Here is a 21792-nt window from a genome sequence, read left to right as displayed (position 1 = left end):
GTGCTGCTGCCGGGCTGGACTTTCCTTCATCCAAAAGGCGTATCTATAGGAAATGACATTTAGTTGCCTTCCCAGGACCAGCAAGACACGATGTGTTTTCCCACCACTGGCTTTACCTCGCAGGCTAGGTAAGGGCCCTGCTTGGTCCTGCCGAATGCAACCAGGGCAGTGCAGGGAAATGTTTCTGCAGATGGTCCTGGTCCTGGTGCTGGTCCTGGTCCAATTCGTCAGGATGACACTAGGGGGCACGAGATCTGCTATAATCCCTGTCGCTGGGGATGGGGAAGGGAGGAGGATGCAAAGCCGCTCTTGACCACTCAAGCCCCTGTAAGATCCCTCTGCAAGTTTTTCAGGAATCCAAGTGTTAAAACCGTGCGCAGGCCACAGGCTGATCTGGATAACTTGTCCTTCGCCTCCCTCCGCGCCAATCCTGCCACGAGGGGAGGATGCGTCGCGCCAGGCAGCTGCTCCGCAGGATCTGCGCATTCGCGGCGTGGCCGTGGGAGCCACTGGCAGCGGGGCTGGGAGCGTTCAGCGGGAAACCTGCCCAAAGCCGGGAGGAGAGGGACGGAGCCAGAGCCCCAGGGAGTCCCTGGGGAATTGGGGATCTCCGGGAACACCTAGCATGGCTTTAATTGCTCTCCAGAGGCATTGTTCCGAGCAGGGATTAGATTAGATCTGGCGTTAGCATTCAAGATGAAGCATGTTAAGGTTTCATTTTCTGCTGGATGTTAAACTCGTATGTGATGTCTGTCCTCAGGGTCATGTTTTCTCAAAGCAGCAAAAACTTTTGAGTCTGATCTTTCTGGAATATGATGTGTGTGTGTGTGTGTATGCATGGAGATCTCTCTCTTTCTCTCTCTCCATGCATATATATGGGGGTTTGTGTATAATATGTATGTCCATGCATGTATGTGGGCAGGGTGCATAAGAATGTATCTTTTTAAGATGTGTTTATGCATGTCTGCATAAATTCAGCTGTAATAATGTCTTCTGTCCTTAAAATCTATTATTCCATCTGTGAATGCGTACGTGCATATTAAAATGCTGTATACTGGAATCTCTCTCTTGTTATAGCAAATCTTGCAAAAAGCAAATAAAGAGACATTGTTCTCATAGCAGGCTTGGGAGAATTTAATATTTATTTTCTCTGAATTTTGATTATTAATATTTGCTCAGCATGTTTGCAGGCATTTCCCCCCCCCCCCCCCCCGCCCCAGTTGCATCTTTACTTAAATTTTGGCACTAGTGCGAAACAGGATACCTTCAGTTTATTCATTGCTTCTTGACAACAGAAGCCAAGCTTCTGGTCTAAAATGTTCATGCTTGATAATGTTCTGACGTATTAACTTCTGAATGGCTAGTTTTTTAAAAGCCTTCTGCTGCCAGACACCAAGCCCCTTTGCTGGAGTGCTGTTTCTGTCACAAGCCCCCAGGCAATACTTGCAGTAGGACACTGACGCACTGCAAATACCCCAGTTTTCCCAGAAAAGTGTTTGCTGACTGTTGTTGAAAGTAACACTACGGCAGCTAGAAAGGAGAGATGGGAGAAGGCAGATGTGTCGGTTCGTTCGCTCCGTTTGTCTGCCGGAGGCGTGCGTCCAGCTTGGTGCGTGTCTGCACGTAATCAAGGTCACTTCCCCAGATGTTTTGTAAGACTCTTGCAGAGCCCAAGGAGGGAGAGTGCTTCGGACAGGGGGGTTATTTATTTTGAAATGCCTTGCAAAGTGGAAGGAGGTCTGGAAAGAAGTGCTGAGACTACTTCTAAGTCAGCTTGGGACAGTGTCCAAAGAGGCTGGCATGGTTTGAAGAAGAGATGGTGTCTTGTCTGAAGGTGCTTCCTAATTAGATGATATGAAGTTGGGATCCTAATTAGCCGTAACACCCTAAAGATGTCTTGAAGTTCCCTTGTGGCAGTGGTGCTCTGGTGGTGCTGCTCGTAGCTCCGAGCTGTTTGGGAGTGGTGTTGGGCGCTGGGCTGCTGCTCTCCATTTCAGAGACAGCTCTAGTGTTGGAGCTGGAGCACGCGGCGGTCGTTCAGGTGACTTGCGATACCCTCCGGGGCTGTTGCCAGCTTTGAATCACGTTCATAAAGTCGCAGAAGTAAAGGAAGTTGCAGCAGATGGCAGAATTAATACTAGTGCCCGTCATGTGGGAATTTTCCCTTCTTTTTTCCCTGTGGATATTGCTTTCGGTTGCTCCCTGTTTGGGGGAGGGAGGAGGAGGAGGGAGGCTGGAGAGGTTGGCGATGAAATGATACTGTAATGCGGTCGCGGCTGCAGAATTGGCAGCAGCTGGTGGAGGAATCGTGACCTCTCAGAGTGTTGCATTACAGAGGGAACGTGGGAGCCACATAAATCTGACTAGCACGGACCTGGCTGTGTTTAAATAGTCTGCAGCCCCTCCTGTGCGAGGGGAGCTGGCGGGGGGAAGCGCCACAAGAAACGCCAGGTGAGCTGGAGAGGCTGGAGGGCAGACTTTGTCCCCGATGGTGGAAGCGGCAGGAGGCCAGGACCTCCGCTGGCGTGGGGGTTTGAAGCAAACCCAGGATGAGGTGTGACTCTTGGCATGAGTCATCTCACGCATCCTCTGCCCCATCAGAGCTGAGGTCCCGACCACTGTTGGAGCCCTCTCAATGGCCAGGAGGGCTTGAATTTGGCACCCAAGGGCCACTTGAGGGAGATGCACAGCTTGGGGAGTAGCAATGGACCACTCAGATGCATGGTGACACTGTAGAGGACGGAGCTGCTGTTATTCCTGCTTATTTTGCTGGGAAGGAAAGGTGCTCCTCGGGGCAAGGCAGGCTCAGCCCCTTGTTTCATCGGTGCTGTGAGCAGCCTTGCTCTGTGATGGTGCTGCCAACCAGCTTTGCGTTTGCAGGTAGGATCACAGGCCCCCGAAAGCAAATGCATAACCAGGCACAATCCCCGGGCTAGCTATCACAAGGGGATGTGCCTGCTTTTAATTACATGAGTGTTAAGTCAGTGATTGCATTGTGTTCACCCAGTTGCAGCCTGGTATTTTCTTCCTTCTCATGGTGTCTGGTGGCCTTCCCAATCGCTGGAGCGCAGATAAGAACGACTTGGGGACGGGGTGTAACCACTTGCAGGATGCTGCTGTGGCAAGAGCCCTGCTGTCCCTCCTCCATGCCAGCACTGTGGCTTCCTAGTGCATCAGGGGTGGCCTTGCATTTCGGGGAGATGCTGCGGCCGTGCTGTAGGTACAGGTGGGGAGGAGAGAGGGTAGCTGCTTTTTGGCCTCTCCACCTTTGCTCCATGAATAGCCTCTTGCCGGGTGACCATCGAGGCCTTTTATTGCAAAGTGCTGTGTCCTGCAGATTCCCAGCCGCAGAGCTCCAGATTAGCCAGGCTGATCCCCAAATCCCATGCAGGCAGGGGGACGGTTGCATGCTGCGTTTGATCATCGGAGAGAGGCATGAAGTTCCTGTTTCTGGCAGGGGAAGGCTTGCAAGCTGAGCAAAGGGGCAGGAGAGCTCTGCCACCGCCACTGCCTGGGTGAGGTTGTTCATTCATGACACAAAACACATCTGCATGGACTAGGGGTATCTCTACACTACAGTCATTTTGTCCATGGCCTAGAAATAATGCTGGTAATAATGAGGACACATCCTCTCCTGTGGTTAGGATGCGGCTCTTGGATGCAAAGGGTAGGCAGCCTGTTCCAGACTTCACCAATGAGTGATTTAGCCTCCTTTGTGCATCACTTCCCTTGCCTCTGAATTGAGGGCTTAAAAAATAAATACATTAAAAGGAAGGAGAGAGAACAAAATGCAGCTGCTGCTCTGAGATTTGATCAAAAAAGCTCTGTCCGGTCCTCTGGGGCTCTCGCTTAGAAACGAGCTCTGGAAATAATAGTGTTATGGGAAAAAGTACCCGCAAATAACTGTTGGTTTGGGGAAGATGGTTTTTTTTCTTGGAGGTGCCTGAATGAAGGGCATTTTGGAGTGTTTGCTCCCAAAAGGGTGGGTTTTCGGCACTCTCTGGAAATGAGGCCCCGCAGAGGGGTCTCGGCTCACTCGGTTTTGAAACCTGTGCCCATCCCGTTCTCTTTCCCCGTCACGCCGCAATCCCGCATCGGTCGGAGGCTGCTTTATTCGGGACCTCTGGAGGGGGGGAGACGAGTTGCGCTGTCAGGGGTTGATATATTTTTTCATGGGCCGGTTTCCTCCCGTAGCATGCCCCCAACACGTGCAGCGCGGCCGATTCTCCACACGTGTTGCACAGACGCGCTTCTGTGCTTGCTTAGCTGTGCCTGCCTGCCTACCTATTTGCAGCTGAAGGATCTGAAGCCGCTCTTTGTTGGGATTCGTAAAGTCTCTCTCTCTCTGGATGGAGTTGTCTGTGCTTTTATTGACCTGGTTCTGGGAACAATAGAGGCTTTTCTGTCTCCTGCAGGCGTGATTTGTGCGAGGGCTCTGGAGCAGGGGCCAGCCCTTGCTGCTGGTGTATTTCCAGTCCTAACATTATTAGTTTGACAGGCCCATTGGGTACCTTGGTCAGTCTAGCTTTTATTTCATGCGTGAGACCAAGTGTTGTGGCAGGGCACTGAGCATTGTCTAATGCTGAAATTAATGCAGGAGTGATCATGTTACCTGGGCAGTAACTTTTTTGGCTTTGCTGCAGATGTGCTGTGACACCTGGCAGCAACCTCTTCCCCTCTCCTTGTGATTTGGACCACCTTGCCCTTTTGATGGGGGCATTTCTGCATGTCCCAACTCCCAGAGTGTTTGGGAGGACTTTCCTCTTTTGGCTGCAGTTTCAATTATTTTGCCTGAAGGACACATGGTTTGGGCTCTGGGAAGCCTGAACATTGCAGGACACCCCAGGCATGCACCTGGGGATTCCCAACGCCGGCATCCATCTCTTAGAAGTCCAAGAAGCTGCTGTTGACAAAAAGACCATTTCTCATCTGCACATCCAGCCTCCTCGGCTCCAGCTCAGTGTGTGGTGCCAAGACACACCAAGTCCTTGGGGCTTGTTTAGACAGGGCAAGGGCTGGGAGGGGGCTCACAGATGCTCCATGTCCCCACTCTGCACAGTGTGTTTTTTTCCTGTATATAGACACATCTGTTGCCTCTCACTCCTCTTTGCTTTGAACCAGTGACTCCAGGTTCACCCTAGCTTGCTCCTCTGCAAAGAATAACTTCTCCCACAGCCAGGGTAGGTACCTGATTTTAAGGGCATAAAATATCTGTCCTTCCTAGTTTTGGCACGTCTTTACCTGCAGCCAGGCCAGCAATACTGTTTTTTCCAGGTAGGGGTGTCAGTGCACAGGGGAGAGCCAGTCTTGCACTGATGGGCTTTCTGTCTCACTGGGAGAGGCAAAGGCAGGGAGGTCCCCTGGAGAGGTCCCTGTGGCTGCTTGCCATGGTATGTTACCATGGTCAGCCTTCAACCTTGTCATGGCCTGGGCGTGCAGGGAAGCATCACAATTTTTAAAGAGGGGGCACTGTGACCTGGAGTGGCTTTGGGATTTCCTTGAGGTGCCAGAGCTGGGCTGGTGGCAGAAAACCAGCTTTCCTGAGTTGTTGACAGCTCATGCCAACTGCAGGAGACACAGTAAATACCCTGCATAGACCAAAGCAGGGCATCCAGCTCTCTGCACAACCCTATATGCTTATCTGTCTCTCTCTAGTCCTTCTGGTAACTGAACCCCTGAAATGACATTTGAAAGCTTTACATTTATTCGCTCTTGCCAGTTCCGGATCAAATCTGCTGAGTTGTCAAGACGAAGATGCTTTTTTCCAAAGTGCTGGCCCTGCACTAGCTCACCCTGCTCCATGCCTGCCTTGGAGGAATCCAGCTGGGTTCCTCCTGTCTCCGCTGTCACTAGCAATAAAGCGTGGGGGCTGGAGAGCAGCCCTGCTAGTGGTTGTGTGAAGGGAAACAGATTTCAGCTTCCTCTTGTCCTGTTGCTTGGGCCGTGCTGGGATCAGCTGGCAGTAGATGCTCACTTGTGTGCAAAAGCAGCAGAGGGAAACAGGGCTCCTGCTGGTAAAGAGGTGCTGAGACTGAGAGGGCAACGTTAGGGACTCTCACATGCAAGCCCTTAGGCCCACTCTCGTTAGTGGCTGACCTAGGTGTCAGCGAGCAGCATGTGCGCAATGAGCTGGTGGGTTCTCAGCACAGATCCCAGCAGGCTCAGAGTCTGCTTCAAGATAACCAGGACAAGTGACACTAATCAGTGGCTTGCCTGGCAGCTCTCAGCAAGGAAGGAGAGTACTTGTCCATGCGTGGTGAGTAAATTGCTCTCTTGTCCCTAGAGGCTGTCACTCTGAAGCCTTGCTGTGCTACGTTGGCAGGGAGCAGCAGCAGAAGATGCCTCTATTGCTGCTGTCTGCCCTGGGGACAAGTGCAGATGCATGTCTCCATCTGGAAGTCAGGTTGTGGAGAAAAGATACCTCCCCAGAACATACATTTGCAAGCTCCAGTGTGTCATAGTCCCTTTTGGGCAGTCACAGTGCTACTGCTGTCTCTGTGTGAGCTGTGGAGCAGAAGGGGAATGATGATATCACATCCTCTCTGGAGTGATGGGCGCACAGAGCCGGGGTGGCTGTAGACACCGAAGCTAGAACGCTCTCTTGGTCCTGGTGCCAGCAGCCAGGTTTGGGTTTGGTCTGCAGTGTGCTTTTGAGGGCTTTGTGCAGTATGGTTTCAAATCCACCCCTTCCTCTTCCCTGCCCAGACCCATCCCACCATGGTAAAGTCTAACCCGAGACAGCAGTATTTTACAGGCTTTTGTCAGGCTCTTGCCTCCCTCTTCATGACTGTGCATAGCATCTTCCATGTATTTTGGGAGCCCTTTCAGGTCTCACTTCCCCACAAGGGCAGCATTTTGCAGGCCAAGTGGCTGCTAAGAGGATATTGCACAACATCACTTGGTAGAGCAGTGCTGGTTTAACCCAGCTGAAGGTCCTGGGCTCAAGGGTTCCTCTGGCAGCGCCCAACATCCAGCACCTTGCCCATGGAGGATGCTGAGCAGCTGCTTTACAGCAGAAACACAAACTGAAAGGCATCTTGGCTTTTAAAGGCGGAGTCAGCATGGCTGTGACACAAGCAATTACAGCATTGAATTCAACTACCAATAAGCCAGAGGTTGTTCCCATCACCCAGGCTAGGAGATGGAGGAATTTAATTAGTGGTCTAACTTCTTCCAGAAGTGGCTTGGACAAAACAACAACAGACAGCTTTCTAAAATTGAGATGAAAAATGAAGGACCCCTTGTTCTGCCAAGTCCTGGTCAGTTAACCTTTTCAGTCACCCCTGTGCCCACCATGACCAGGCTCCCTTGGATTCAGGGCCATCTTTCTGAAGGCACCATCATGTAGGCAAAACAAAACAGCAGCACCTCTTCCTTTTTGCAGAGGTGGGATCTGATGTAAGTAGAGCCCCTATCTTGCTAGTGCTGCATTTCAAAGCCCTGGCTGCCTGCTGTCTCCCTCAACAATCTCTGCCGGTGGACATTAATTTTTCCCAGATTTCTACCTCCCTTTGAATATCTCTTCTGTGGATCATTTTCCTTACATGTGTTAGCTGGTATTTTCCCAAAGCTGAAGCTTGTGCTATTTCCTGCCTGTCTTTCTAATTTCTCTTGCTCCCTCTTCTGTTATGCCTAAATCCACCTCAGTGTTTGCTGTGACTCCTCCCTGCTCAGCTCAGAAGCTCAGAGGAGATTATTTGCCCCCACTGTTCTCCTGAGAGCTTGTAAGAGAGGAACTGGCCTGTTAAGAGATGAGAGATCCTGACCACCTGTGTCTCACTTAGCACCTCCCCAGCTGGAGCAAAGGTAATCAAGTCCCATGAGAGCCAGGGTGGGAAGATAAATCAGGTGCTTTAGGAGTAGGAAGAGCCTTGCAAAAAGGGAAGTGCTTCAGTCTGTGGATGGCTGCTGGACAATACTCTTAAGAGCCAGGAGACTACAGGGTGAAGCTCCTGGCTGTGGAGGTGGCCAGAGATAAGCTGGGAGCCCTAGTACTACAGGGTCTGGGACCAAAAAGTAATGATTGTACAAAGGGATGGTGCTGTAGGGTCTTAGGGCTGTGAGCATGTTGCCAGGCTGGATAGAAGGGGTGCCTTCTCTGGAGTGCTGTAGCTGGGATTTCCCATGGGTGGAGGGCTAAAAAGTTGCAGTGAGCTTGTCCTTGAGTAGCGCCTTTCCCTAGCTGTTTGTGGCTTCCTGGATGGAAACTTGATTTGGGCCTGAAGTCACCCATAGCAAATCCATTCTTCTACCTGTAGTGAGCATGTGGTGTTCAAGCTGTGGCTGCACAGGGAATGTGTGATAACTTTTTTTGTGGCTCCTTGTTTAGGTCTTGCTCCCCTAGTTGCTAGCTCTAGCTCCTGTTTTCTTCTAGCTGTTGTTCTTGTTGGGTTTTTTTTCTTCCTGAAGGAGATAGGTGTTGCTGCAAAACCCCTTTTCCCAAAGCCTGGTGCCAAGGGAGCACCACCTCATACTGTGTGCTCAGGAGTCAGGCAATGGCTTAAAAAAAATCCAGATATACTTGTTGCTGTAGCTCTTAGTTCTTACATGGATAAATCTTCCAAGGTAACTTCTGGCTGTGCAGTTCTTGGGACTGGCTCTACCGTGGTTTGCAGTGAGACACAGCCAAACATGAATGGAGGAACCCTGGAGCTGTATAGGAGGAGATAAGATAAGGTAGGGTTATGATTTGCCTGTCTGATCCTGAAGCTTTGTGCATTATTTAGTGTGTGTAGTGAGAGGTCAGTGGCCTCCTGATAATTTTCATTAGATTAGCCAGGCAGGGTAATCACTTGCTCAGGAAAACCAACTTGACACTGTCTGTTCAATAGTTGGGGTTTAACAGAAAATAAATAGTCTTGTAATTACAAGGACATTGTCAAGGTCAAGAGGCTCAAAGATTTGCTCTCTTTTTTTTTCCTCTGGTATGTTTACAGAGACCCTACTATTCTTTATGTGAGCATTTTTCCCCTTTAAATTCAAACCAAAAGCTTCAAAGCTCTTCAAGGAAATTCAACACTTCCACAGCAGCGGACGTGAGCGGTGTTGCAATAAGGGAGTGGTGCTTGTGCCCTGCTGCAGCTGAGTGACCCCATGCTAATGAGCCAGGGCACCTGCTAGCAAATGGGGAGCATGTGCTGCTGAGTGGAGCAGTGCTGACCATGGTCAAAGACACTCTTCCTGCCAGATCCATGCTAATTGTAGGACTGATCCAGGCCCAAAAAACAGGCCATGCATTGCTCTCTTAATGCAGCAGAGCGTGTGCCCTCCTGGGAGAGGTTAGCTTGGTACATGTGGTATCCTACTGAAATGAGATGTGCATTAGCGTGTGGGGGTGGCTTTGCCACTGGACTTATGCTGTCTTAAGAGTGGCATGGGAAGGAAGAATTGGAAGTTTAGTCTCTCGCCTCTGCTTGTGCTCCCATCAGTAGGGGGATGGGCTTTACAGAGGGGGCTTGGCCCAGGAATGAGGCAGGATATTGAAGCTGGGATCAATGCTTGTGCATTGAGGCTGTGCACTGTTAAAATGCCTGCCCTTTCCCACCTGGAAATGGGTGGCACTCAGAGCTGGTTATCATCTTGCAGTGATGATGTGTAAAAATAAAGCCTGGAGGGTTCTTTGTAACCCTCTAGTCCAGCCTTGTGCCAGGCAAAGGCAGGTAGGGTCCTGGTGAGATTGAGCAAGGCAGGCTGGTGCTCAGGTGGGTTCAGAGCTGGGTGCTCCAAGCAGACTTTCCTGAAGTGCTGGGACTTTACTGGCACTGTAGGTCCTTAGCAGTGTGTTGCAAAGGCAGCTAGCTTGGCTTTTTTTTTTTTTCTTTTAACCTGATGGCCTGTAAGTGGGCATTTTCGTCAGTAGGGCCGGTGGGGATCGTGTTAAGCCTCTCTCCGCCAGGAATCTGTTGCTCTTGTTGCCTGTCATAGGCTTTGATGGATGCCCCAGGGAAAGCGAGGGCATGGCTCGGCCCAGTGTGCCAAGTGACTGATGGTGTGGTTTGTTGACTGACGCCACGCGTCTGTAGCAAGCGTGCGGGTGCTTCCTTGCTCTTCCTCTGAGGGAGATGAGAGGAGAGGGGGCTGGCTTGACAAGTTGTTTTGAAAGCAAAATGACTTCAGGGCTGATTTTTTTTTTTTATTATTTTTTCCCTTCTTCTCTCCTCTCCCCCTTCTTTTCCCACTGCCTTCTTTTGCCTGACAGAAAAAGCATAACTTGTCTTTGCTTAATTGGTTCTTTGTGCCTGTCTCCTGCCAGAACATGGCAGAAAGGGGGCTGTCTAGATCAAAATGACTCAAAGTTTGGAAGCTGTTGTACATCTAGCCTGCCTGTTTAAAACAAAAATCAACTCTCTTGTTTTTTTTGCCTCCCCTCCCAGTTGCAGGCCAATTGTAAAAGTAAAATGGTATACATGATGCTAAGCCCTCCTTGCAAAAGCACCCCTTCTGAGGAGCTTGACTGAAGTGGGGAACAAGCAGTGGAGCCCTGCAGAGATGGAGCAGAGTGTGCTTGATCCTTCTGCTGATAGTGGAGTTTTGAGCATCTAATTGATGTGTTCTTGTATGGCTTCAGACCATTTCATGATCTTACAAAAAAGACCTGCCAGTGTCTGAAACAACAAATGTGTTGCAGATCAAATGAGGAAGCACTCTTAACTCTTTGAGTAGTGTCATGGTGGGTTAGCAGTGGGATTAGTGAACCTGAACATGTGGTCTGTTTGGTAATGTCTTCCATGTAAGCTGGGCAGAAGTTGGGTTAGAGTGAAGACTTTGGCTCTCCAGGAGGGTCCCTGTAACTGCCCTGTCTCAGTTGCCATCCCCATTGAACATCTGTGATAATATGAGGCCTGATACCCCTCTCCTGCAAGGAGAGGTTATCCTGGGAGGGAGCTTGTGCCCTTAGGTCTTCTTCAACCTCCAACCCTGGCAGAAAGCAGCATGGAGTAGTCTGTACTGAGACCTGCAGGAGCCTTTGCAGGCTGGGCTTGTTCTGCCTCTTGCAGAGCAAAAGCAGCCAAATAGTTTGCTGCAACATGTGGCATGTTTCTGGCTGAGTGCTGCCCCTTAGAGGGGCTCCAACTCCTGGAAAGGATTGAGGGCTTCCTAGTGCTGCTTGCTCCAGCACTATGTGTTGGGGTTGTTGGGTGAAGATCCCCTGTTTGGAATAGGGTATGGACTAGATGTCAAGCCTCTGAGCTCCCTTCCAGCTGGATCTGTCAGCAAGAAAGTCAGTTGCTTGGATTTTTCTTTTTGTCTGTGTTGTGGAGTTTGAAAATGTTTCTGCCCTGGTTGGGGCAGGCAGCAAATCACAGCCTGTTCTGGCTTGGGGGCACAGCCTGACCCTGTTGGGCTGTGCTCCCAGCTTTGCACAAGCTCAATGGCCTCTTGACCTCAATGGCACAGGCCTGCCCTGGTGCATGGTGCTGTGTGGTGACTGGAGGAAACAATGGTGCTTTGCTGGAGACTTCAGCACAGCAGTTACCTGGTCACTGCTGAGGCATAGAGCAAGCCTGTTGGTGGTGGACACTTTTGTAGGTGTTTCTGAGGGCTCCTCAGTGTAATGCAAAGCATTAAGTGACTTGCCTGTGAACGTAAGCCTGCCCCACAGGCATCTTCAGGAGCTTTTCAATGGACAGAAAAACAGAATTTTCCTTTGGGTGTGAAGATAAAAGGGGAGCCTGGGAAGCTGTGTGCAGTGGGGCGTGGAGGGAGGGCTGTTTGCAGCCTGAGTCTGGATGCAAGCAGGGCAGCTTTGCCCAAGGAAGGCAGCTGGCAATGGTGGGCACAGGAGAAAGTGGGAGCTCTGAGGAGGAGCTGGGCTGTGCAATGAGAATCCCCCAGGATGCAGGACCAAGGGAGAGCCTGGAGTCAGTTGATGTCATCTGACTTTTGGGCCAGGGAGGCTGCTGCAGTAAGCTGGTGATGGGTGGGGGGAGAGTGGCGGCACACTGCCTGTGGTGGCTGAGGAGGCATTTGAGGGAAGGATTGAGAGGTCTGCTCTTTGGGCTGAATTTGAAGTGACAGCCAGGTCTCCGTGAGGAGATGTCGGAGTGGTTTTGTTACAACTTGAGAGCCCTCACACAGCTACCAAAGGGCTGTGAATGGAGCCCCTTGTTAATGTTTGATAGGGGCTTATTTACAGCTGAGAGGATAAAGGGCTGGAGCTGAGTCCTGGTTGGACTGGTACAAGTCTAGAGTCACTTCAGTGCCTTGCTGAATGGTGCTGGTACCACTGAAGCCAGTTGGGCCAGGTCACTTGCTTGGAGATGTCCTGAGGGCCAGTTCCCATTCTTGTGTGACTGAACCCAGGTGTTAAGGGTCCTGGTTTTCTTTGTGGGGGAGAAAGGGAGGAGATGAAAGACTGTGTGAGGGACCAAAGTCTTGATAACTACAGGTACTGTGGGGAGATAAGAATTGTGGACTGTCCTAGATCCTCAGAAGAGGAGGAATCTAGGGAGGTTTTGGACCATCTTATGAGAGGAAAAAGCTCTGTCACAGTGGGATCTGAATTTGCCAAACCATGTTGTTACCAGGACTGTCTGAGCTTTTCCTGTACAATTTTTCTTGGCTGTCTTTGAGATTGCTCTAGGGCATCCTCCCTTGGTGTGATCTGTCTGTGAGCATCCCAGCTCCCCTTCTTCCTGAATGCTGCTTGAGCTGTGCCCAGCTTCCTGGCCCCTGACTAGGCAAGTCACTAACTCTGGATCTGTTTTGCTTCCGAATTTGTAGGATTTATTCGGCAAATCAATGTTTCAGATGCTCCTGAGAGATGTTGGCTTTACTGACCTGCAAGAGGGAAAGCCAGCAGCCACTCTTGTGGGCCACTTCTCTCCTTTTTAGCTCCATGCCTGCAACCCCAGGGCTGTGACCCAGCCATGCAGACAGCTGTGGTTGCCCTGCTCAGGGGAGTCTGGTGGAGAGCAGGGCAAGGTGCTCCAGCCTGACAGCTTAAGGGTAATGTCCTTTCCTTCTTTTCTGACCCTCCTCCTACTTGTGCTTTAGTTACTGTGTTTTTTGTCAGTGGAAAATAACTAGTACATACCTGTTTTTAAGTTCCTGAGGAGTATTAACCTTATTCTTGGTTGGAAATATTATACTGTATAGGGCAGAAATTGAGGGCTGTAGTAATTCTCATGTTGCACTGAGGCCTCTGGGGAGCAGCAGACCACTTTCCCCTGAGACTGAAATGGGTCTGAGGCCAGAGCTTTGCTGTTATCTCCTACTTATCACTGCTAGGTGTGATGTGTGTTTGCATCTCCTGCCCTGACTGGGGGACAGGGTTGTGGGGAGGGAGCTTGGGGTTTGGTGGTGCCTTGAGGACATGGAGGAGGACAGCTGGTGAGCTGGGACTGAGTTGTGGGGTGGGGGTGGGAGGCAAAGGAGAAAAGTGGGGAGGAGAGTCCCTCTGGCAGAGGTGGTTTAGAGCTTGGTGTGTTGCACCTTTCCCTGTGGACCAACCTGCTGCTCCTTCAGCATGATGAAAGCCAAACCTACTCAAGAACCCCTTGCAAGCCTCTTGCTCTTTGCACCTTACCACTTCAGTATAGGTGGAGAAGATGGCAGTGTTGTGTGGAAGAGAAGGGGATGGCCTCTTCCTCCATTCCTCCTCCCTATCAGTCCAAATCACCTGGATTCAGGATTCAAGGCTGTGGTGAGGGGCAGAATCCTTCTTGAAGGGGGTGTGGGGAGCCCTAATTGTGGTGCTTCCCAAGGCCCCTGTGTGTGTTAACAACCTGTAATGGGACATCCTGTGTTAGCCTATTAAGCCCCAGTGGGGTTCTTTGTAGACTTGAAAGTGTGAGGAATTTCACTCAGTCATGTTAAAACATTTCCACCCCCTTAATAGCTTCATGCATTGATTTAACCCTATGGCAGCTGGTGGTGTTGGTTGGGGAAAAGCCATCTGGCTCTCCCCAGCCTCCCATCCTGTGTTCATGCAGCTACTTTGGCCAGAGTTTACATTTCTAGGGGATCTTGTTAGCACAAGGGCTGCTTGAGCTCTTTCCTTTGCAGCCCTCCTGGTGGCTGGCTTGACAGAGCTGATGTGGGAAGCAATTTTCCTGCAATCACTCTGAGCATGGCCTTGCTTTGCTGCTTTTAATGAGAGTGATTTTGCACTGGCTTGTATCAGCCACAGCCCACCTGTGCTGCCAATTACACTGGCGGATTTGGTGTAACCTGTGGAACTGGGCTCAGAGTGTCTGAGTTTTAAGTGTTTGAGCTGTAAGGTGTGAAAAATCTCACCAGTGTTGCAACAGAGGTGTGGGGAGCAGTTTTCTGAGTTATGAAAGACCTTTGGACATACCAGTATCAGGTGCTGTTCATCTCAGGGGAGTTTGCAGAGAATCAAGGGCTTGCTAATTGCAGATGCCTTGCCAGCATGTGAAGAAAGAAACTCTGCTTAATCACAAGCTGTGTGCCCTAACCCCTTTTTGCTGCTGTATTAGTTAAATGTGTATCATAACACTTCTGTGCCTGGATAGCACGGGAAGGGTATTATGCAGACTTGAAGTGGATGTGTGTGTGCAAACATGCCAAAAGGGCTCTGCAGGAGAGGAGGGCAGGTCTGCTGCATAAACCCAAAGTGTCTGTCATGTGTTTCCCATTTCTGGAGAAGCTGGTGTTCAGGCCTGCACTTGGCTTGCCCAGAGTGATGCAGGCACTGTCCAGATTTGTTTTCTGCCATGTAGCCCTGACATCCTTCTGTCTGATGGCTAATGCTCAAATTCGTTCCTGCCTCCTTGTAACAGTTGTTGTTGATATTGTCATGGTTTCCATCATTGCTGGTTATGTCAGAAGGAATATATCTGCTTCAGTGGTGTTGGCCTGTATTCTTGGGCCTTAGGCAAGACTGGCATGGGGTGTGGAAATCTGGGTAGCTAGCTGACTGCAATGCTATTGCTTGGCTAGTGAGCCCTGTTCAAGGCTCGGTGCTGGGCTGACCTTTCTGCACTGATAAGCAGCCCCTGTGTGCAAATATACAGATGCATTTAAAGTTTGGGCTGTTTTGAGAGGTTCTGTTTGGGGGCCAGGGTCTTGGGACTGCAGGCCAGGAGAAGGAAGAGCATTTCAGAGGCTGGCTGGGCAGTGCAGCAATCTTGCTGGTACTGGGATGATGCCTTGGTGTGGAGCAGGAGGTGTGCAGGCCAAGTGCTGCCTAGGGATGGATCCATGGGGAAGCCCTCACCTCAGAGCTCACTGCTGTCATGGCTGTGCGTAAGGGGACTTACTAACCAGGTTTGTTATTGCTGTATTTATTCTGTTGGGGTTTCTGGTGTGTGTGTGGGAGAGCACAGCTTATTCTATTGCTAGAAAGCAGTGCTTAAAACACTGCCCAGAAGCATATGTGTTGAATTGTCAGGCAGAAGCTGCCCTTGCTCTTGCCCTGTGTGCAGGTCAGCTGTCTCCTTGATGTGTCATTAGCAAGTGCTGTGCTTGGTAATTAATACCTTTCTAATTATGCAAAGAGCAGAATGCTCCACGTTTTCAAGAGGTGACAACTGGAGGCAGAGCCAAGAATGGATGCAGAGGTATTTGGAGGCTCTGTCCTTGGAGCAGCAGAGGGGAGCCACAGGGGAAAACTGTTTTCAAGAAATGTGAAGGTGCTGCTGATGAAATGAGGCTGAGCTTCTATTTCAAAGGCTTAGACCCTCTGGACATCCTGGCATAGCCTGGCCTGGGTCTGGTCTGTTGTTTCTTGGCACAGATATTTTTGTAGATGGAAATGCTGGCCTGGGTGACCTTCTCCATGTCTGGCTGTTGGAAGAAATGTGTTGAGCTGAAATGAGTGTTTCCAAAGCTGAGCTCTCAGTCTCCAGTCTGTTGCTCTCTGTGCTGTGATGCTGCGGTCGGCAGCCAGGCTGCTGTCCTTCCTGAGCGCCTGGACTTGCTCCCAGCCCAGGCCCACCAGAACAGTTGTGATACCAGCCCACTTCTGATGCTGAAGGTCAAATTGCTTGCAGCAGGGTGACAAAGGAGCTCTTGATCAGAAAGCGGGATTGTTCTTTCTTGTGCCTTGCCCCAGGAGGGGTCCCTTGGGCTGGGATGCATGCTGGCTGAAAGGAATGCTTAAAATGTGCTTTTTTTGCTCCTGTCAAAAGCCCTTGGAAATGTGAATCAAAATATCTGCCACAGTGCCTTCTCACTGTGTGCTTTGGGCCACTTTATTCCCTGAGAAAGGCCTGATCCAGTACAGCCAAATGTCCTGGGGTCCTGCCTCTGGGAGAGGTCAACAGTAGGCATACGAGCAATAACATAAGAACAGGGTGAGCATGCACTGATGTACCTCCAGCCTCTGGCAACCTGTAGCTCATGTCTTCAGCCAGAAGTGATTTCTTCAGATTTCTCTCCTATGAATTTGTCTAGTTGCGTAGGTTCAAGAAAGCAAGTTTTGCTACTTGTAGCATTCTTCAGCCAGGAGTCCCATGGCTCTGCTGCACCTCATGAAGAACTGGCTTCTACTAAGTTTGGGTGCTGCTGCCAGTTGGCTGTACTTGGTCACTGCTGTGCTTGTGAGGGTTTGATGCTGTGAAGTGCTGAGTGTTAGGCTCCCACCTACAATCCACCAGTGCAAGTCCTGTGTTTGCATGCCTCCAGCTCTGTTGTTGCAAGGTGCCCTCTGGCAAGGCTGTGCTTGGAGTTCTGCATGATGCTGTGCACCCTGGCCTTGATGCTGTGGTCCCTCCTCTGCCTGGCTTTGCCCTCATGTCTTTTCAGGCACATATTTGTTGCTCCCTGCTTCAGATGTCAGATCATGCATCTCCAGTGCTGACACATGACAGCTGAAAGACTGGCTTGTTCCTGCAGGGAGGCTGCAGTTGTATCCTGCAGCTGGGTGCAGGTTGCTCATGGGGTCTATCCTGCACATGCCAGACTTGCACTGTAGTTGCAAGGCACATCACAGCAGTGTCTAGCTGAGACTTCACCAACTCTGTTCAGAGCTCTGTTCAGTTATGTTTCTGCAATAAAGCAAGTGAGGGCTATGATATTGGGAAAGTGTCAACATCTCTGCCTGAAAAATACCTCACAATTTTTTCTCCTTTTAGAAGGAAAGAAACTGGTGGCACCAGTTGAGGTGAACCCATGACAGTGCCTGTTTGGTCAGAAGGAAGAGATTGGGGGGGTGACTTCTTGCATTGCAAGGAACTGTGCTGGAGTTGAAAGGAGGCTGTGTTCACTAGATGGATCATCCACTCTTAATGCATTGGTGGTGGTGTCTTAATTACTCTTGTCATGTGTTAATGTGACACTTACATCAGGGGGATTTGTCATACCCTTAACTTCTTGCAAGCTGTCCTGATGGTGATTATCATTCCTGTCACATAAGCTGTAAATTGAAGGCTGCACGCAGGTCCCTGGGAGGCAACGAGTGTATTTATGCATGTCAAAGGGCTTGCTAGTTGGAGCAGTGTGGCCTGTGCTGCATTTGTAGCCTTATTTGCAAGCTTCCTGCTCTGCTCTTACTGCAAATGTGACTTTCTACCACTTGCTTGCTCCTGCTGTGCTCTGCAGGGCCCTTTGCCTGAGCAGCACTGTGCAAGGATGTCTGCAGAGACTCGGGCAGCATTTTGGCCACTCTCTTCTTTGAGCCAAGGCTCCAGCTACTCTAGGCCTATAAGACTGAGCTGCAGGCATGGAGAGAACAAAGCAGAAAGTTAATTTGAGTCTCTTGTTCCCTGTGTGGACTGTGGCAGGTTTGTGGGGTGCTTCTGAGTTAGGTTAATCTTCACCTGGGTCCAGCCTGCAGTTGCCTGGGTCATAGCCTGGTAGCAATGTACCTATGTGCCTGGCTAATTGAAGGCTGGGTGGTTGTAGCTCTTTCCTCTTCAGGAAAAAAGCAAGTACCTGCCAGCTTGTGCTCCCTGGGGTAAGGCAGGGGTCTGAAGAGCCAGATGGCAGCTAGTTTAAAGCATATTCCCTGCATTCCACTAAGTGTCGCATGTTGCTATTACAGCTGGCAGTGAAGCATTTGGGGGCTTTCTCTGCTTTTTCTGTTTAAGTGTAACACAAAATCTCATCTACTTAAGATGCAGGACTACTTCTACCCCCTCCACCCCAGAACTCTGGATCATGGATGGTCACTTATAAATCACAGCTCTCCATTCTGGTTTAGCTGAAGTGAGCTGTGTGACCTGCAGCCTCCACCCAAGAGGTGCTGCTAGACTGGTGAGCTGGAGGAAGGAAAAAAAATCCTCCCCCTTGTTTCCTGCACCTTCCCTTTGAAATGCTCTGATCTGTTTAGGAAGTGTGTGGTCCAGAGGCCATTTCTCTGCCAGACTGGCAAGCATGGGAGAAAGAGGGTGTGCTGTCTCTTCATAACACGTAAATACTCAGAGCCTGTGCTGACTCCCTGGGCATTCCTGCTGATGGGAACTGTCGGGGAGGAGGATATGTTTGGGCCATTGGCTGATGGACAGCCCTGCTGAACTGAATTACCTGAATCTCCTGGCCCAAGCATTCTTCCCTTGATGTCAGGGGCCTGCCAAAAGACACTTTCTTTCCCTTCTCCTGCCATGAGGCTTTCAAACACAAAGCTGCCAGATTGCTCCAGCTCCTGGGGGAGATGCACAGCTAAGGGTGTCTGATGCTGCACGAAATCCACCTGCCAGCCCCAGTGCACCCCTGGAGAGCTGGGGTGTGTAGGAAAGAAATGGCAAATACAGAGGGATGATAGGGAAATGGCATGGGCTGCAAAGGAGCTGGCTGATGCTCTCTGTTCTCCCTCCCATCTTAAATACTTCCGTAACATGCAACCAGTCTGTAATCCTGGTGGGGTCCCCTTGTGAGGGAGCAAAGGTGTCATGACTGATGCAGGGAGCAGTAGGACAGCAGAATATTGGAGAGGGGAAAGGGGCTGGGAGGTTGGGGCTCAAATCCAGTTGAGGCTGGTGTCATCCCAAGGCACTTTCAGTTCCTCTGCAGGAGGGTGTTGTCTTGTGCAGGGTATGTCTAACCCAGGCAGTGCTCAGCAGGTCACTGCACAACCAGGCATGAGCCCTTCATGGGGAAGCTTGGGACATGGGCTTAACAGTTTAGGGTCTGGCCCCAAACACAGGTATTTGGTGCCCCATCTCTTCCAGGTTAGGCTGAGGACAGCCTGGCAGAGGCTGAGGACAGCCTGGCAGAAGCTTTCCTTGGGGCCAAGCATGAAACAGGAGCTGCTTTTAAATGCTGCAGAAGGAAGGAAATTGCCCCTCCTGTCCTATTGTAAATCCTCTGCTAATCGGAAGGATTAGGCTGGTTATCAGTGTGACAGTGCTGTGGCCATCCAGATGGTAACTTCAATGTTTTTGTCTTAAGTGATGGAAAGCCCCAGAAAAGTTTATTCTCAGGAAATGTATTGGGGGGAGGGGGGCAGGAGAAGGAAATACTGAAATTCTTACTCTGAAACCAATGGTCTCACTCAGCTGATTGGTGTTGGCTGTACAAGAGCTCAGGCCAGCTGGACTCCAGGTGGGACAAGTGCCTGTTTTGGTGCTGTAATGCATAAAGACACAGTTCCCCGCTGTTACGGCTGCGGTGTATGTGGCTGTGTCTCTGCTGCAGTGGGAGCACTGGATACAAGGCTGCTTGCTCTCCTGATCTTGTGGTGGCTGCATCAAGGATCTGAGCCTTTGGGGCAGCATTCCTTGACATTTAAGGGTCACTTTGCCTGTCTTGACAAACATCCTGGGGGGGCTGTTTTGTGGGGTGTTGCAACACTTTTCCACTTAGACTTGCTCCTTCCTGTAATCTGCTTGTGTGCAAGTGCTGCTGTGTGTGGGTGTGAGGTGTTTTGCCTCTGCAGCTGTGTTTGGGCTGCTCTCTGCCTTGAATGCCATAGGTTGAGAAATGCTGGTCTAGGGAATTTCACACTGCTGCATGGGGCTGGGATGGGGCAGAGCAGCACCTGGGAAACATCTCCAAACATGGGTTGTATTTCTATCTCCTTGTGCTATCAGTAATGCTTGTCTGAGCTCATCTTGCTTGGGAGAGGCTTATTCCTGACTTAGGAGCTTTGAACACTTATGGCTGCTTATTTCCCCAGGAAGCAAATATTTCTTTCTCCAGAGTAGTCACCAGCTTGGAGCATGAATCTCTTCAGGATGGAATGCTGTCATGCTAGTGTCTGGAAATACGTGAGGGACTTCTTGGGGACAATAATGACTTAGTTGTGTTTGAGGTCAGTTAAATATCAGACTGCCTCTGCTGGACACCCTTGGCTCAGTTGTGCACTGTTTGAAGCTGAAGCCTTCCTTTCAGAGTAAGATCCTTTGGCTGGTTACATCTTCCAGACATACCTGCAGCCACCAACCTCCTGTGATACTTACTGAACATGAGATCGATCTTTTCTCTGCTTCAGGCTTCTTTGTAATGGGACAGTGAGGGGACAGCTGTGGAAAGGAGGGGAAGGGCTTTCTGCCCCCCCTCTCCCAAATCAACCCCTCAGTATTGAAGCATCCCAAATTAAGCATGCGATATCTTTAACACTTTGGATATGCAAATGTCAAGGGGGTTCTATGTGATGGCACAAAGAGTTGGTGGTTGCCCTCAGCTGCTCCCAGAAACCAGGTTGTGCTAAACTCCCACTTCAGAGTGGGTTTTGCAATTGTCCTCAGAGCTGTGCATCTGGCCAACAGACTTAAAATCTGGTGGCCCATCAGGGTGCAGTGCAGGAGCTTCTCTTGGCACCTGCTCAGGTGGCTGCAAGCCATCTGCTGTCTGCCATCTCCCTCTGCTTGGAGGGGACAGGCATGTTGGGGATTTGAGCTGTGCCAGCTGTTGGCAATAGCTCATTTTAATTTCTGTAATGGATCTGGTTCCTGCAGGGATGGTCAAGAGGATGGATAAATCACAAGGTTTTGAGAAGAGGGGTGGGGGTGCCAAATGAAGGAAGAGCTCATCTAGTCCCTGTCCAGTTTCTTCCTCTGTCCCTTGCCTCTGCCAAGGCAGGCCCATTTCCTGCAGTCCTGGATGCTCTCCAGGATCTTATTTTACCAGGCAAGGGTACTATAAATCACACTTGGAAGATGCTGAACCAGAGTTTTCAGCCACTAATGGGATGGACTGAATAGGGGAGGGAGCTTAGGCACAAATAAGTGGGAGATAATATTCTCCCTCACTCAGAATTAAGCAAGCAAGTGGTGCTGCTCAGCACATGGTGAGGCTGCCTGAGAGGCACTGTGGAGCAGGCAGGTGCTGAGTTGCCACAGCATGTTGCTGTGCTGTTTTTTGTTGCTCTTTCCCTACCTGTCCCAAATGCTGCTCAGCAGCTGGGGGGTGGCTCAGTGTGCCTCCTTGCCCCAGCTCTTGGTGCAGTGGCTGGTGAGAACTAGCTTAGACTGGTGATGGCTCCAGATCTGTGTCCGAAGAGGCAGAAACCATTCCCTTCCTGCTCCCCTGAGCACAAAGAAAGGCCTAGGGTCCTCTGCTCTGGAAGTGCCTTTGGCAAGACCTAATGCAGGTAGTGAGGAAGAGTGGTGCTGGGGTTACAGGGCTAACTGTAGTGGTTGGACTGTCTCCTATGCCCTCTCTAGGACAGTGCTATCCATGTTGTGCATCTCACCTTTGGGCAGAGGAAAACAGCATCACCATCCTAAGGGTCCCATGTGTTGCTAACTGTGTGCCTGGGTCTGCTAGTTCTGCCACTGCTTTCTTGACTGGCACTTGCACTGTAAAAAGAAAAGGCTCTTTGATTTTAGCACCTCAGGTCTGTGAAGCATCTAGCACAGTGGGGCCCTTCTGGAAAAAGGGGCCTGGAATGTGCTGCCAATATGAAATATTTTCCTTTAAGTCTTTCCATTTAGCTTCTGTGGGTCT

The sequence above is a fragment of the Dromaius novaehollandiae genome, chromosome Z (assembly GCF_036370855.1).
Source record: "Dromaius novaehollandiae isolate bDroNov1 chromosome Z, bDroNov1.hap1, whole genome shotgun sequence".
Taxonomy (NCBI): domain Eukaryota; kingdom Metazoa; phylum Chordata; class Aves; order Casuariiformes; family Dromaiidae; genus Dromaius; species Dromaius novaehollandiae.
This window is presented reverse-complemented; position numbering follows the sequence as displayed.